This window comes from Aphelocoma coerulescens, chromosome 1 (genome assembly GCF_041296385.1).
Source record: "Aphelocoma coerulescens isolate FSJ_1873_10779 chromosome 1, UR_Acoe_1.0, whole genome shotgun sequence".
In the NCBI taxonomy this organism is placed as follows: domain Eukaryota; kingdom Metazoa; phylum Chordata; class Aves; order Passeriformes; family Corvidae; genus Aphelocoma; species Aphelocoma coerulescens.
Window position 1 is genome coordinate 4,434,300 of NC_091013.1, and position 14,717 is coordinate 4,449,016.

A 14,717-nucleotide genomic window follows, 5' to 3' on the forward strand; every position below is an offset into this window, starting at 1 on the left:
TGCTTAATCCACCTCGAGGGATACAAAAGCCTCCCAACAATTGTTCTGCTGGATCCTTTGTTACCATTTAATTTCCTGTTAACAGTAGTATTTTACATGAATGGAGGAGCTCATCTCTGTAATTTTTAATGTAACAAGATTAAAGGGACCGACAGGAGGAAGGTGATGCAAAGCCAGTTGCACCTGAGCGGTTCACGAACAATCAAACACACTACGTGCTGTGTTTTAGGTTTCAGACTCTCCCTGCCCCACCCAAATTGCAATATTTTAATGCTAAACAGCTGTGAGGAACTGCCTTTATTTGCCTTATGGGTAACAGATGGCACTCTTCTATTCCTGTTTCATTATCAGAAACCAGGAAAGTAGAAAAATGGTTAGAGAAAAATATCACCACTTGTAAATGTCCTGGTGGCAACTGTTTAAATACTGTCATCATAATGATCATTAACAGATTTCAATACCCCTTGAACAAATAGGGTTAATATTCTAGATAACAAAGTTTTAATTCTTAGTCACACTGTCCTATATAAATTGAAGAAATGGTCCCTGTCTTGGAGGGGGGATATTTTTCTTCATTTTTTCCTCTTCCCCATTTTTGATAGCTTCTACTCATTGGGGTTATTTAATTAATTTTGGGACTCTTGTTGTGTAGAATTTGCTTTGGGGGAGTGTCCAATCCACTGCACAGTTAAAGCTCTTATTTCTTTTTTTGATAGAGTAGTTCAGTTTTTACTTCTGATTACCTTGCAATTTGAAGACAGAAAAATACATCACCTTATCAGCTGTTGGTGGATTAGGCTCTTTGTTGCTTCTCAGCAAATCTTTACTCCTTTATTCAGTGAAGTTTGTACCATCTACTCCCTGTACAATAGGAAATTTCATCATTTTCGAAAGAGATAAAAAAATGCAACATGTAATTGAAAACAAGCTCAGGAGCCTGGACAACAACAACTAAGAGGGAGTTCAGATGTTAGTTCCTGGACTGACTTCAGACTCTCTTTTTAAGCTACTTCTGGGCCAGGAGTGGAGGTTTTCATAGTGTAAAAAAGAAAAGCCCTAGGTCAATATTCAGTGTCCAGGCAGGCAAAATAGCTTTGGCAAACACACCAGCATAGACAATTTGTAAACAGAGCCAACAGTTACAGCATTTTCAGGTGAAATCATTGTTCTGGTTGATGAATCCAGCTCTGGCTAAGAGTAACCAGCCTGGGAGTTCACATGGAGTTGGGACTAGCTACAGGACTCTCCATAAATATTTATGAGAAATAAAGAAATATTTTGTTTAAAGCAGAAAGGAAACATAAATCTCTTTGTTTAAAAGTTGAACCCAAGTTTCTACATCATTAGATTTGTATATTTACTCAACATTCTGATAAAGAATCAACTGGAACCACAGTCTCTTCCATGCCTCTCAAGCAGAACATCTGAATTTCACTTTGCTTTACCCACTACCGCAATCACTTCCGATGACCACAAAATTTGCAGTAAAGGACCCCAAGAAGATCCACATGTTCTTCAAACTGTCCTGTTCATATGGAATGAACCACTGCTCAACACTCAAACATAGGAATCACTTCTGTCCACCACAGAAGCCACTGGAGTCCTCACACACCAACCTTGTGTGACAGCTGGGTCTGGTCCCTTTGCTCCCTGCAGATCCCCTCTGGTGTTCAGGAGTCAGGGTCTCCAGGATGATGAGCTCCATGTGCCTGGCTCCATGGTGGGGTGGTGTGAAGGCCGTCAACTGGCTTGATGACTGTCTCGGTTTGAAAGACAGGTGTCTGCTAAGGAAGGCAGAAGCCTCCCTTGGAGTGGCAGATGTAACCCCTTTCCCTCTGAGTTATTATAATTTTGAAATCAAGGGTCTTTAGGCAAAGATGTGGGAAAATAGGAATAACAGTTCTTTACTATATATATATATATATATATATATATATATATATAAAACTAGTCAAACAAAACAACAACAACTATGACAGTAACAGCAAACACAAACCCAGTCCCAGCCTTCTCGGCTGTCAGGCTATTTCCCCTCGGGTGCAGTTCCGCTCGCAGCCGGCAGGGATTGCTGGCGGCTCCCGGTGAGCAGGGCAGGTGCGATGGTTCCCCCGCGGCTGCAGGGGGCGCTCCGGAGCGAGCTCGGGAAGCACGCGGCTGCTCTGATGCCCTGGGATCCCGGGGAAGGATGGAACAAAAGAGCTTCACAAACCGGTGGGCAGCTGGTCCCGGAGTCTCGGAAACAGCAGGCTGGACTGGTAGGCTGGAGCGGCAGGCACAAACACAAATCCCGGGCGGCAGACGAGATGTATCCAAAAGGGGAACCCCCCGGGGCTCCAGGCAGGCAGGGTAAGCACGGCTACAGCGTAGCGAAGGCTCGAAGCAGCAGCGGGGCGGGCGGCCACAGCCCAGCCTCCAGCAGGGCAGGGAAAAGCAGCTTTGGGATCCCCGGTGTTGTTCCCAGCAGAAGGAAAGACGCCGAAAACGGGAACCAGCAGCTCTTCTCTCCGCGGCTTCTCTCTCCAGACGCTGAGAGCGAACTGAACTGCCCGCCAGGTGAGAACAAAAGCCTGGCCGGGCCCTTTTGTCTTTCTTAAGTATGGCTATCTCCTCTCAAGTATGGCCATTTATCTCCTAGCAACATGCTATGGGAAAAAATTCCTTTAACAGAAAAAAAAAACTAGGACTAAACTGAAACCCCAACATTATCCACCCCGAATTTTTTTTCCATACTAACATGTTACATGAAACTTAACTTTTTAACCATATAAATACAAGCATCACCTAAATTATATACATATGTACATGCTGATACTGATACAAGTACAGAGCCATGGGTAGTTCACCCTAAAACAAGGTCCCCTTGCGGTATGCATCGGGTCTCTCCATCCCTTTGCATCACCCACCAGGTACAACCTGGTCCCTGAGCAAAAACAACCCCACGGATGGGTTTGTCTTTGCTCAAGGCAGACTTTACCCAAACAGTTTTTCCAAGCATACCTCTCATGTGCACCACTGGAACCTTATCCCCATCTGTTGTTTGTAGGGGTTTGGATTGGGCAGGGCCGGCTCGGCTGGTGGAGCCTCGGGTGTTAACTAACCAGGTGGCTTTTGCTAAATGCACCTCCCAGTTTTTGAAACTCCCCCCACCCAGTGCCTTCAAGGTGGTTTTAAGCAGTCCATTACACCGCTCAACCTTCCCAGCTGCTGGTGCATGGTAAGGGATGTGGTACACCCACTCAATGCCATGTTCTCTAGCCCAGGTGTTTATAAGGCTGTTCTTGAAGTGAGTCCCATTGTCAGATTCAATCCTCTCAGGGGTACCATGCCTCCAAAGGACTTGCTTTTCGAGGCTCAGGATGGTGTTCCGGGCAGTAGCGTGAGGCACAGGGTAGGTCTCCAGCCATCCTGTGGTGGCTTCTACCATTGTGAGCACATGGCGCTTGCCTTGGCGGGTTTGAGGCAGTGTGATGTAATCAACCTGCCAGGCCTCCCCATACTTGTATTTGGACCACCGCCCACCATACCACAGGGGCTTCACCCGCTTGGCCTGCTTGATCGCAGCGCATGTCTCACAGTCATGGATGACCTGGGAGATACTGTCCATGGTCAGATCCACCCCTCGGTCTCGTGCCCACTTATAGGTGGCATCTCTGCCCTGATGGCCTGAGGCATCATGGGCCCATCGAGCTAGGAACAACTCTCCTTTATGTTGCCAATCCAGGTCTATCTGGGACACCTCTATTTTCGCAGCCTGATCTACCTGCTTGTTATTACGATGTTCTTCATTAGCCCGGCTCTTGGGAATGTGAGCATCTACATGACGGGCCTTCACAGATAGCTTCTCTACTCGAGCGGCAATGTCTTTCCACTCCTCAGCAGCCCAGATTGGTTTTCCTCTGCGCTGCCATTTTGCCTTATTCCACCTTTCCAGCCAACCCCACAGAGCATTGGCTACCATCCATGAATCAGTGTAAAGGTAGAGCTTTGGCCACTTCTCTCTTTCAGCAATGTCCAGAGCTAATTGAACGGCTTTGAGTTCAGCAAATTGGCTCGATCCACCTTCTCCTTCCGTAGCCTGTGCAACTTGTCGTGTGGGGCTCCATACAGCGGCTTTCCATTTCCGGCTAGCGCCTACAATTCGGCAGGAACCATCAGTGAAGAGGGCATATTGTTTTTCACTCTCTGGTAGCTCGTTATACGGTGGGGCTTCTTCGGCACGCGTCACCTGCTCCTCTTCTTCTTCAGAAGATAACCCAAAAGTCTCACCTTCTGGCCAGTTCGTAATTATTTCCAAGATCCCAGGGCGACTTGGGTTTCCAATTCGGGCGCGCTGCGTGATGAGGGCGATCCATTTGCTCCAAGTAGCATCGGTGGCGTGATGCGTGGAGGGAACCTTTCCTTTGAACATCCACCCCAGCACCGGTAGTCGGGGTGCCAGGAGGAGTTGTGCCTCAGTTCCAATTACCTCTGAGGCAGCTTGGACTCCTTCATAAGCTGCCAAGATTTCTTTCTCTGTGGGAGTGTAGTTGGCTTCGGACCCTCTGTAGCTTCGGCTCCAGAATCCCAGCGGTCGGCCCCGAGTCTCACCAGGCACCTTCTGCCAGAGGCTCCAGGACAGACCATTGTTCCCGGCTGCAGAGTAGAGCACGTTCTTCACCTCTGGTCCTGTCCTGACTGGGCCAAGGGCTACGGCGTGAGCGATTTCCTGCTTGATCTGGGCAAAGGCTTGCTGCTGTTCAGGGCCCCAGTGGAAATCGTTCTTCTTTCGGGTAACCAGGTAGAGAGGGCTCACAATCTGGCTGTACTCAGGAATGTGCATCCTCCAGAAACCTATGGCGCCTAGGAAAGCTTGTGTTTCCTTCTTGTTGGTTGGTGGAGACATCGCAGTGATCTTATTGATGACCTCAGTGGGAATCTGACGCCGTCCATCTTGCCACTTCACTCCCAGGAACTGGATCTCTCGGGCAGGCCCCTTGACTTTGCTCTTCTTGATGGCGAAACCAGCTTTTAGGAGAATTTGGATTATTCTCTCTCCTTTCTCAAACACTTCTGTTGCGGTGTTCCCCCACACAATGATGTCATCAATGTACTGCAGATGTTCTGGGGCCTCACCCTTTTCCAGTGCAGCCTGGATCAGTCCATGGCAGATGGTGGGACTGTGCTTCCACCCCTGGGGCAGTCGGTTCCAGGTGTACTGCACACCCCTCCAGGTGAAAGCAAACTGGGGCCTGCACTCTGCTGCCAGAGGAATGGAGAAAAATGCATTGGCAATGTCAATGGTGGCATACCACTTTGCTGCTTTGGACTCCAGCTCATACTGGAGCTCCAACATGTCGGGCACAGCAGCGCTCAGCGGTGGAGTCACTTCATTCAAGCCACGATAGTCCACAGTCAATCTCCATTCCCCATCAGACTTGCGCACAGGCCAAATGGGGCTGTTGAAGGGTGAGTGGGTCTTGCTGACCACCCCTTGGCTCTCCAGCTCACGAATCATCTTGTGGATGGGAATCACAGCATCTCGATTTGTCCGATACTGCCGGCGGTGCACTGTCGAGGTGGCAATTGGCACTCGTTGCTCTTCCACTTTCAGGAGCCCAACTGCAGAAGGATTCTCAGACAGTCCGGACAGGGTGTTCAACTGCCTAATGCCCTCTGCCTCCACAGCAGCAATCCCAAACGCCCACCTGAGTCCCTTTGGGTCTTTGTAATAGCCATTCCGGAGGAAGTCTATGCCCAGAATACACGGGGCCTCTGGGCCGGTCACAATCGGATGCTTTTGCCACTCCTTCCCAGTCAGGCTCACCTCAGCTTCCAAAAGGGTCAACTGCTGTGATCCCCCAGTCACCCCAGCAATGGATACAGGTTCTGCCCCCACATGTCCCGATGGCATTAAAGTACACTGTGCCCCAGTATCAACCAATGCATCATATTTTTGTGGCTCTGATGTGCCAGGCCATCGGATCCACACTGTCCAGAAAACCCGGTTCTCCCGTGCCTCTTCCTGGCTAGAGGCAGGGCCCCTCTAGCCCTGGTTATCATTCTTTCCCTGGGCATACATACTAGAGGTACCTTCGAGGGGATCTGACATATCATCCTCCTGTCTGTAATACCTGGCAGCTCGGTCACGGGAGGCTGAGGCTACTTTCACCTTAGCGGAACCCCCTCGGTTAGTGCCTCCCTCCTTGAGTTCACGCACCCGCGCTGCCAGGACAGAAGTGGGTTTCCCATCCCACCTTCTCATGTCTTCCCCATGCTCACACAGGAAAAACCAGAGCTCAGCTCGTGGGGTGTACCCTCTCTCTCTCGCAGGGGGACGACGGGCTCTGACCTGGGGGCCTGTGACTCGCACTGGTGCCACACTGACCTTCCTCATCTCCTCCATCTCCTCCCTCATTTCCTTCCTCATCTCCTTCATCTCCTCTTTGAGGTCCTGGACCACAGCAGAGACATGAGCTTTCAGTGGACCATTGACCATGCTGTCATAATTCCTGAGCTTGTTGGCAACAGAGCCCACTGTTTCTCGGTTATTGTCAGCATCAATGGTTGCAATGAAGGTGGTGTATTGCGATGGCCCTAGTCTTGCCAGGTTCCACATCATCTGTCCTGTGCACCTGACCTTATCGGGGTCATTACCGTGCTGTCCATCCCTCCCAAAGAGTACCTCTAATACTGCCACCTCTCTTAGCTGTTGGATCCCTTCCTCAAGTGTCTTCCACTGCATTCTATGATGGTACTCCTGCATTCTCTCTTTGTGAATGAACCTTTCTCTCACACTCATTAAGAGCCGGTCCCAGAGAGAAAGGGGTCCTGGCTCCCTCACAAATACCTGGTTCACACCTGGGTCCTGGGTCAACGATCCCAGATACCTTGCCTCACCACTATCCAGTTGCACACTTGTGCCCATGAGGTCCCAAACCCGAAGCAGCCAGGTGGTATAAGGCTCACGCCCCCTTCGCACAATGTCGTCTCGCATACCACGGAGACTGTCGTACGACAGGGACTCAATGATGATTTCTGGCTCTGGCTCCCCTGCTGGTTGTGAGGGCCCTGGTTCCCCATCATCATTAACTGGTCGTACTGATTTGGTCTTACACTTCCTCCTTTGCACAGGGGCGACTGCTGCTGGCTGTACTTGTCCTTGGGGTTCAGCTGAAACCTGGGCGGTTGTAACATCCGTGGGTTCCGCTGCTGCACCGTCGGACTCACCCTCTTTGGGGCAGGGAGAGGTTTTTTCACTAGCTGAGGAGGTGTATTCCCTTAGCAATTGGCATATCTCCTGGCGCACCTGGCCCATCTCCTGGCACATCTCCTTGCGCACCTGACCCATCTCCTGGCATATCTCCTTGCGCACCTGGCCCATCTCCTGGCACATCTCCTGCATCCCTTTCGCCAGTACCCCCACCCATTTCGGGTAGTCCATTTCTGAGGTGGGCTGTTGGGCGGTATCAGGCTGTGGGGCAAGGTCTCTAGTGTCTGGGGCTGTGTCAGGCTCTGGGGCTGAATCAGGCTCTGGGGTAGGATCTCTAGTGTCTGGGGCCGTGTCAGGTTCCGGGGCAGGATCAGGCTCTGGGGTAGGAACTCTACTCTCTGGGGCCATGTCAGATTCTGGGGCAGGGTCAGGCTCTGGGGCAGGATCTCTAGTCTCTGGGGCTGGTGTCTGGGTAGTTATCCAAGCCAGTCTCAACTTATCCTTGAATGCTAAATAGAGTAGGCCTACCAGCAGCAGGTGGTTAGTATTCAGAAGGAATCTAAACCCTTCAAAAATTGATGGGGTGGGTCCAAAGAACTGGTTGAGGGGTTGGGGGAAAACTTCCCCTGGTGTCATTTCCTCACAGAAGGTACCATTGTTAACATAACCCCAAAAACATGCGCTCAGTGTGTGATAGCCATTTATCCACGTGCCCACATTCCGGAGGAAGTTAAAAACCCATGAATTCCTCACCTTCTCGACCCACAGCACGAGCTGGATAACAGCAATGGTAGCCTTAGTGAGAGGACCCATATTCAAGTAGGGAGCTGCAAAGGGGAAGAATATAGCCACGGCCACATGCCACCCGAACCAGGGCAAAGTAGACCACATAGTGCTGCCTACCAAGGTTCCTATATCCAACACACCAAATTAAGTTATCCAGGAACTGTTATTCCTTTTTCACCTCTCTCTCTTAATGCCCTCAGGCCGCACGTTGGGCGCCAAGATCTGTCTCGGTTTGAAAGACAGGTGTCTGCTAAGGAAGGCAGAAGCCTCCCTTGGAGTGGCAGATGTAACCCCTTTCCCTCTGAGTTATTATAATTTTGAAATCAAGGGTCTTTAGGCAAAGATGTGGGAAAATAGGAATAACAGTTCTTTACTATATATATATATATATATATATATATATATATATAAAACTAGTCAAACAAAACAACAACAACTATGACAGTAACAGCAAACACAAACCCAGTCCCAGCCTTCTCGGCTGTCAGGCTATTTCCCCTCGGGTGCAGTTCCGCTCGCAGCCGGCAGGGATTGCTGGCGGCTCCCGGTGAGCAGGGCAGGTGCGATGGTTCCCCCGCGGCTGCAGGGGGCGCTCCGGAGCGAGCTCGGGAAGCACGCGGCTGCTCTGATGCCCTGGGATCCCGGGGAAGGATGGAACAAAAGAGCTTCACAAACCGGTGGGCAGCTGGTCCCGGAGTCTCGGAAACAGCAGGCTGGACTGGTAGGCTGGAGCGGCAGGCACAAACACAAATCCCGGGCGGCAGACGAGATGTATCCAAAAGGGGAACCCCCCGGGGCTCCAGGCAGGCAGGGTAAGCACGGCTACAGCGTAGCGAAGGCTCGAAGCAGCAGCGGGGCGGGCGGCCACAGCCCAGCCTCCAGCAGGGCAGGGAAAAGCAGCTTTGGGATCCCCGGTGTTGTTCCCAGCAGAAGGAAAGACGCCGAAAACGGGAACCAGCAGCTCTTCTCTCCGCGGCTTCTCTCTCCAGACGCTGAGAGCGAACTGAACTGCCCGCCAGGTGAGAACAAAAGCCTGGCCGGGCCCTTTTGTCTTTCTTAAGTATGGCTATCTCCTCTCAAGTATGGCCATTTATCTCCTAGCAACATGCTATGGGAAAAAATTCCTTTAACAGAAAAAAAAACTAGGACTAAACTGAAACCCCAACAATGACCTTGCAGAGTTGTCCTCTGACCATGAACAGATCATCATCTACCCCTGAGACATGAGGAGGAACTAGAAAGCAGAAGCAAGCCAAGAGAAGCAGGGAGGTCGACTGTTGGATAATTGCTGTGGACAGGATGCAAGGGATAAGATAGGATGTTAGAACTGACAACTGTGTAAGATGCTGAAATTAATTAATGAGTTATTGTTATGCCATGTTTGGAAATAATGCTATGCTATTTTTAGAACAGTATGTATATTGAACCAGTATAAATGTAGCTGATGTTGCAATAAAGCCAGACGAAGACGACGACTTTTTACATCAAAACTCATTGTTGTGGTGTTCTTTGTCTGCCTTGATAGTAGCTAGCATGCCACAGGGTGGAAAGTTCCAAGTGGGGGGAGCCATGCAAGGATTACACAAGGGAAAGAGGAAGAGAGGAGGGGGCAGAAGGGAGGGCAGGCGGAAGGAAGGATCACTGCAGTAAAAACAGGAGAGATACTATCTGCCCTGCACAGCCTGAACCACCCCTCTGCCCAGAAAGCTTGAAGTCTAACAAATCACAGAATCACAGAATCAATTAGGTTGGAAAAGACCTCCAAGATCAAGTCCAACCTTTGACCACACACCATAATATCAACTAAACCACAGCACTGAGTGCCACATCCAATTGTCTCTTGAACACCACCATCACCTCCCTGGGCAGTCCCTCCCAATGCTTAACAACCCTTTCAGTGAAGAAATTCTTCTTTATGTCTAACCTGTCTGCCCTGCCCAGTTTGAACCACCCCCTCTGCCCAGAAATGCCTAACAAATGTGCAGGAAAGCTGGAAGAAGGGAAAGCCCCCAGACAGTGAGTAGGTAATGGGAGCCGTAAGTCTCTGCATGCAGCTGAAGAGAACACAGCCCATGAGGCGATGGTAGGAAGGACCTGAGACTGCAGAAAACTCATTACCTGCACAGTCCAATGCACATGGGATTACCCTGGTATTAGTGATGTCAGCAGCTCTGACTGCTTCAAGTAGTTTGGATCTCTCAAATTTCAGGTATTTTTGTACTGGCAAAAGATCCCCTTAATTACAATATCCAATTTACATAAGGCAGTCAGACCCCACCAAACCACACTCAGACAAAGACACTCTTGGCTCCCTCTCTGTGACTGACAGGAAGCCACACGGGGATGGATTCTCACATGAACAAGGACTGGTTTCATCCCACCCTTCACACTTTTCAGGATTGTCCTTCTCATTGTAAGGATGAAACCTGCATGTCAAACACTGTGACCCAAACTTCAGCCAAGTCAAACAGCAGACAAATACACTTGAGACATTTGCAGGAAGATGTGGAAGAGTTCATACACAGCAAATCACCCAATTCCCTATAGCTCATCCCTTACTAGAGAAGAACAAGGCTCAGGAACACGTAACTAAAGAGAATGGCTCGGCTTTAAGTGTCTCTCTCTGCTCCAAACCAGGGAGAGCATTCTACCCACTGATGTTGTATTTTTCAGACCCTTTCATGCACACACACCCCCCAAGAATGCACCCTCCGCCAGTTATATTTTCTCTCTGATCTTTCCATTCCTCTGTTTATTTTAAAGCCTTTCAAATCCCCACCCACTCCTTCCCACCACGTGGGACATGCTGCTTTTTGCTTGCGCTGAACCAGCTTTGCACTGGAGCTGCAAAGCTCCTGCAGGAGCTGTGACTCCCTCATCTATCCCCCCCAAGTGGGATGGGGAGGAGAATCACAAAAAACCCTTGTGAGTTGGGATCAGAATAGTTGAATAATTGGAACAAGTAAAACATTATCGTAATAATTACTAAGTGAAATTTAAAGAAATAAAGCCCAAGTGATGCACAGTAGCGTTGCTCACCACCCATGATTGATGCCCAGCCTGTCCCTGATCAGCAGTAGGACCCCTCTGGCTAACTCTACCCATTTAAACACTGAGCATGGCATTCCATGGTATGGAATATCGCTTTGGCCATTCCAGCTCTGCTCCCTCCTGGATTTTTGTGCCTCTCCTCACTGGCAGAGCACTGGAAACTGAAATGTCCTTGACTGAGGGTAAACAGTAGTTAGCAACAATGAAACAGCTGTGTGGTATCAACACTATTCTCCAAAACACAACTCTGCACCAGCCACCAGGAAGAAAATTAACTCTGTCCCAGCCATATTCAGGACACTGGGGAAGGGTGGTTCTGGGGGTGGGGTTGTAGCAGCCCCCCAGCACCCCTGTCTGATGGGGTGGCACTGGGATCTGTGCAGAGATGCTCAGTGAGGGAATGAGAGACAGGGGGTAGCAACATGGGGAGTACATCCAACTGGATCTGAAGAAGGGAAAAAAGTCATTAGTAAGTCATTTGAATGAATATCATTGTGAGGCTGTGGAATTTCTATACCTGAGGGTTTTCAAGACTCACTGGGATAAAGCCTGAGGCAACATGGTCTGAACCACTTTGATTTATAAGGTTTGACTAGACAGCATCCTGTATAATATCTGCATAATTTTATGAGTAAGGATTTTGCCTAGTTGTTTATGTCACATAAGGATCCTGCCAACTACTGCATTTACACTATATTTTGATTTCTTTTTAAATTATGGTGTGAAATGGCTTTGACAAATGCTTGGTCATTCATCTTTTGCATCATGCCCCATTTTTTCTGTCCATTAAAATTATTTCAAAACATACTCTCTGCTCTCAGATTTGAATTAAATTTTGCTTAGTCTATTTTAAACATCCCTGTTGTGTTGTGTTAATCTGTAGAACTGTATTGCCAGTGAAACAAGCTGTTATAAATCATTACATAAACATGAAAACTGTTTTCAGTGCCTTACACTAAAACATTTCCCACTAAGGGGCTCAAGTTTTTATGTTGCTGTTTCAGGACAAAATATGAGAACCAAAGCACTTGATGTGTGGAGAAAGGAGAACCCTGATTTCACCTTTCACAGCAAGTGATACTGCTCAGAGTTCCTCCTTTTTTTGAAACATAGTCCTGTGATTAAACAAAACTGATCACGTAACAAAGGCACTGCTGAAAATTCATAAGTTAATCACTTGTATTGATGCACGGATCCCAAGCAGAGCACTTATGTTTAACGTGTCTCAGTAATTGCATCAGCTATAGAAAACAAAGAGTAGAAGACAGAAATTTAAGATAATACATCAGCTGAAACCAGGCATTTCTGGTGGATAGCAGAGCCAGACATTCAGTAATAACTCTCTGCAAGGGCCTGCTAAGTTAAAGTTCTGATTGTTGGGGTAATGGGAAAATGAGCTTCACAGCCATTCTTAGAACCCATGGAATGCACAGCTGGAGACACTAAACTAACTGACGAGTTTCTATATGCCAGGATGTCCCCTAATTGTTAGGACAAGATGTACTCTGCAAGTTAAATGCTTGAAAACCTTTTTCAGAAAACCTCTATGTATTTCACAAGAAAAGGCACGGGAGGCTTGAATCCATTTAATAATTAACCAGAGCTCAGAGGAACCTGAGAATGGCATCCTGAATGCTGCTTGGAGAGGGTCAGTCTGAATCAGAGCCCAGAAAAGAAGCCTCATTCTCAGCAGTACAGGCTGGTACAGGATTTAAGAGCAGTAAAACAATCATGGACAAATAATTATTTGACTGCTTTGGATTTAAAAGATGCTTTTTTTTGCATTCTGGAGGATGAGCAGAGCCAGACTTTGTGTTGGGGGGGGGAAATCTGACAACAGAAAGAAAGGTGCAGCTATTCCTGCAGAACATCGATGGTGGGACACTGTTTTTGGATGGTCACCAACTGCTTACAGGGATTTTCAGTAAGATACTTCACCCTGTTGTTGCTCTCTTAATGCTAACCCTATTATGCTTTGTCTTAATTGCAGCACTGAATATTTGCATTTGAAAAATACTGAAGCAATTAACTTGCCAGTCATCCCTGTGATTAATTTCAGGAAAATGTGTGATGTTCATAAAAATTGAGGCTTTTGAGTGCTGTTGTGGCTTCATAACCTCAACTGGAGGAAATGATGAACAACTCCCTAAAAGATAAATTGTGTTTAGTGTGTCTCAGTAATTGCAGCAGCCGTAGAAAAAAAAGAATAGAAGAAACTTGAGCTAATGTATCAACTGCAGCCAGATAGAACTCACTGCTGAACCAAAAACCAAGGACATTTGGTGAATAAACTAAGATAATGCCATATAGCAAGGAACAAAGCAAGGCCAGCTCATTAAATCGGGAATAGGTAATTTTGGCAAGGGGAGATCACAACCACTGACTCACCACCCACCAACCCAAAAAACTCACTGATTCAAAAGAAGAGAAAGACTGAGCATGCGGACTAATTAGCAAAAGAAGTGAGAGAATCATTTAATCAGTAGAAGATAAAATACTAGTTAATAAGAGAACTCTGTGACTTGTAGCCAGTGAACATAAATGCCTTTGTGTATAAATAGTGAAAAGTTTTGATAGTCGCTGTGCTGGTTTTGTGGATTTGCCACCCACTGTAAATAAACCAAATACCTCAACTCTGTGTGTGGATCAGCCTCCTGCACACAGGACTAAAAAAGCCATTTTGGGACAAGAGTATGAGTTAGAATGTCATTCAGAGTGATCTCCTGTACAATTAAGTGCAAGTATAGGGATGGTGAAAGAGGCCAGGAGAGCTTAGAGCTGTGGTGTCCTGCTGCAGCCTGTGCCCAGCCTGGCTGTGTGTCACATCCTGCCACCCACAGCCAGAGCTTGGGAACAGGCCCTGTCTGAATCACTGCCAGGTGAGGACTGAGGGAAAAGGGATGGGTCTAGACAAGTGTGACTGCTGTGCTGTCAGACCCATGGACCTGAGTAAGGCAGTTTGAAACCCACCAAAATAGCCAGGAATCGAGAACAGCAGATCACTTGAGGTTATGGACAAAACCAGAGGGAGTGAGAAGTAAGGGGTGATCCTGCATCCAACTTGCAAAACCCTTGAATGAACAAAGAATACTGATGTTGCTTAACAGCTTAGAGCCTATTAACAACAAAGAAAAAATCCCAAAACACAAAAAAATGAGGACAGGAAAGCAAAGACAGCAGAAGAGGAAGCATCCTGACCCAGTGATATTGAGGAAAACCACAAGGTCATGAGAAACAACTTGGAACTGTCCTGCAGCAGTGCACAACAGAGACAAATCACACCGTGTGTCACTTTGCTTTCTTGTCACCCACATCCAACAACCTCAGCCATACCCTGCAGCCTCTGGCAGCCAAGGCACAGCCCAGCTGAGTGGTGGCATGGTTTCCCACCTTGGCTGGGCTGGAAAGTCTCACTGGGAGGTGGAAAAAAACATCCCTCTCCTGTGGAGGGGGCCCTCACCCATGTGCTTTTTGCATGGAGGGATGAGGAGGCTGAAAGGGCCCCTGGGATGGCACAGGACCAGCATCCCCAGCAGGCAACGCCACCGAGAGTGGGGCACAGCAGCTTGAACCAGCAGGTTCTGCCCCAGGCGTGAGTGAACTGACTCACTGAGATGCCTTTTTTGTGGGGGAGGAAAGGCAAGTTTTTGCTCAAAGGCAGTTCTTTCCAAGTGCCTCTGACATTTGTCCC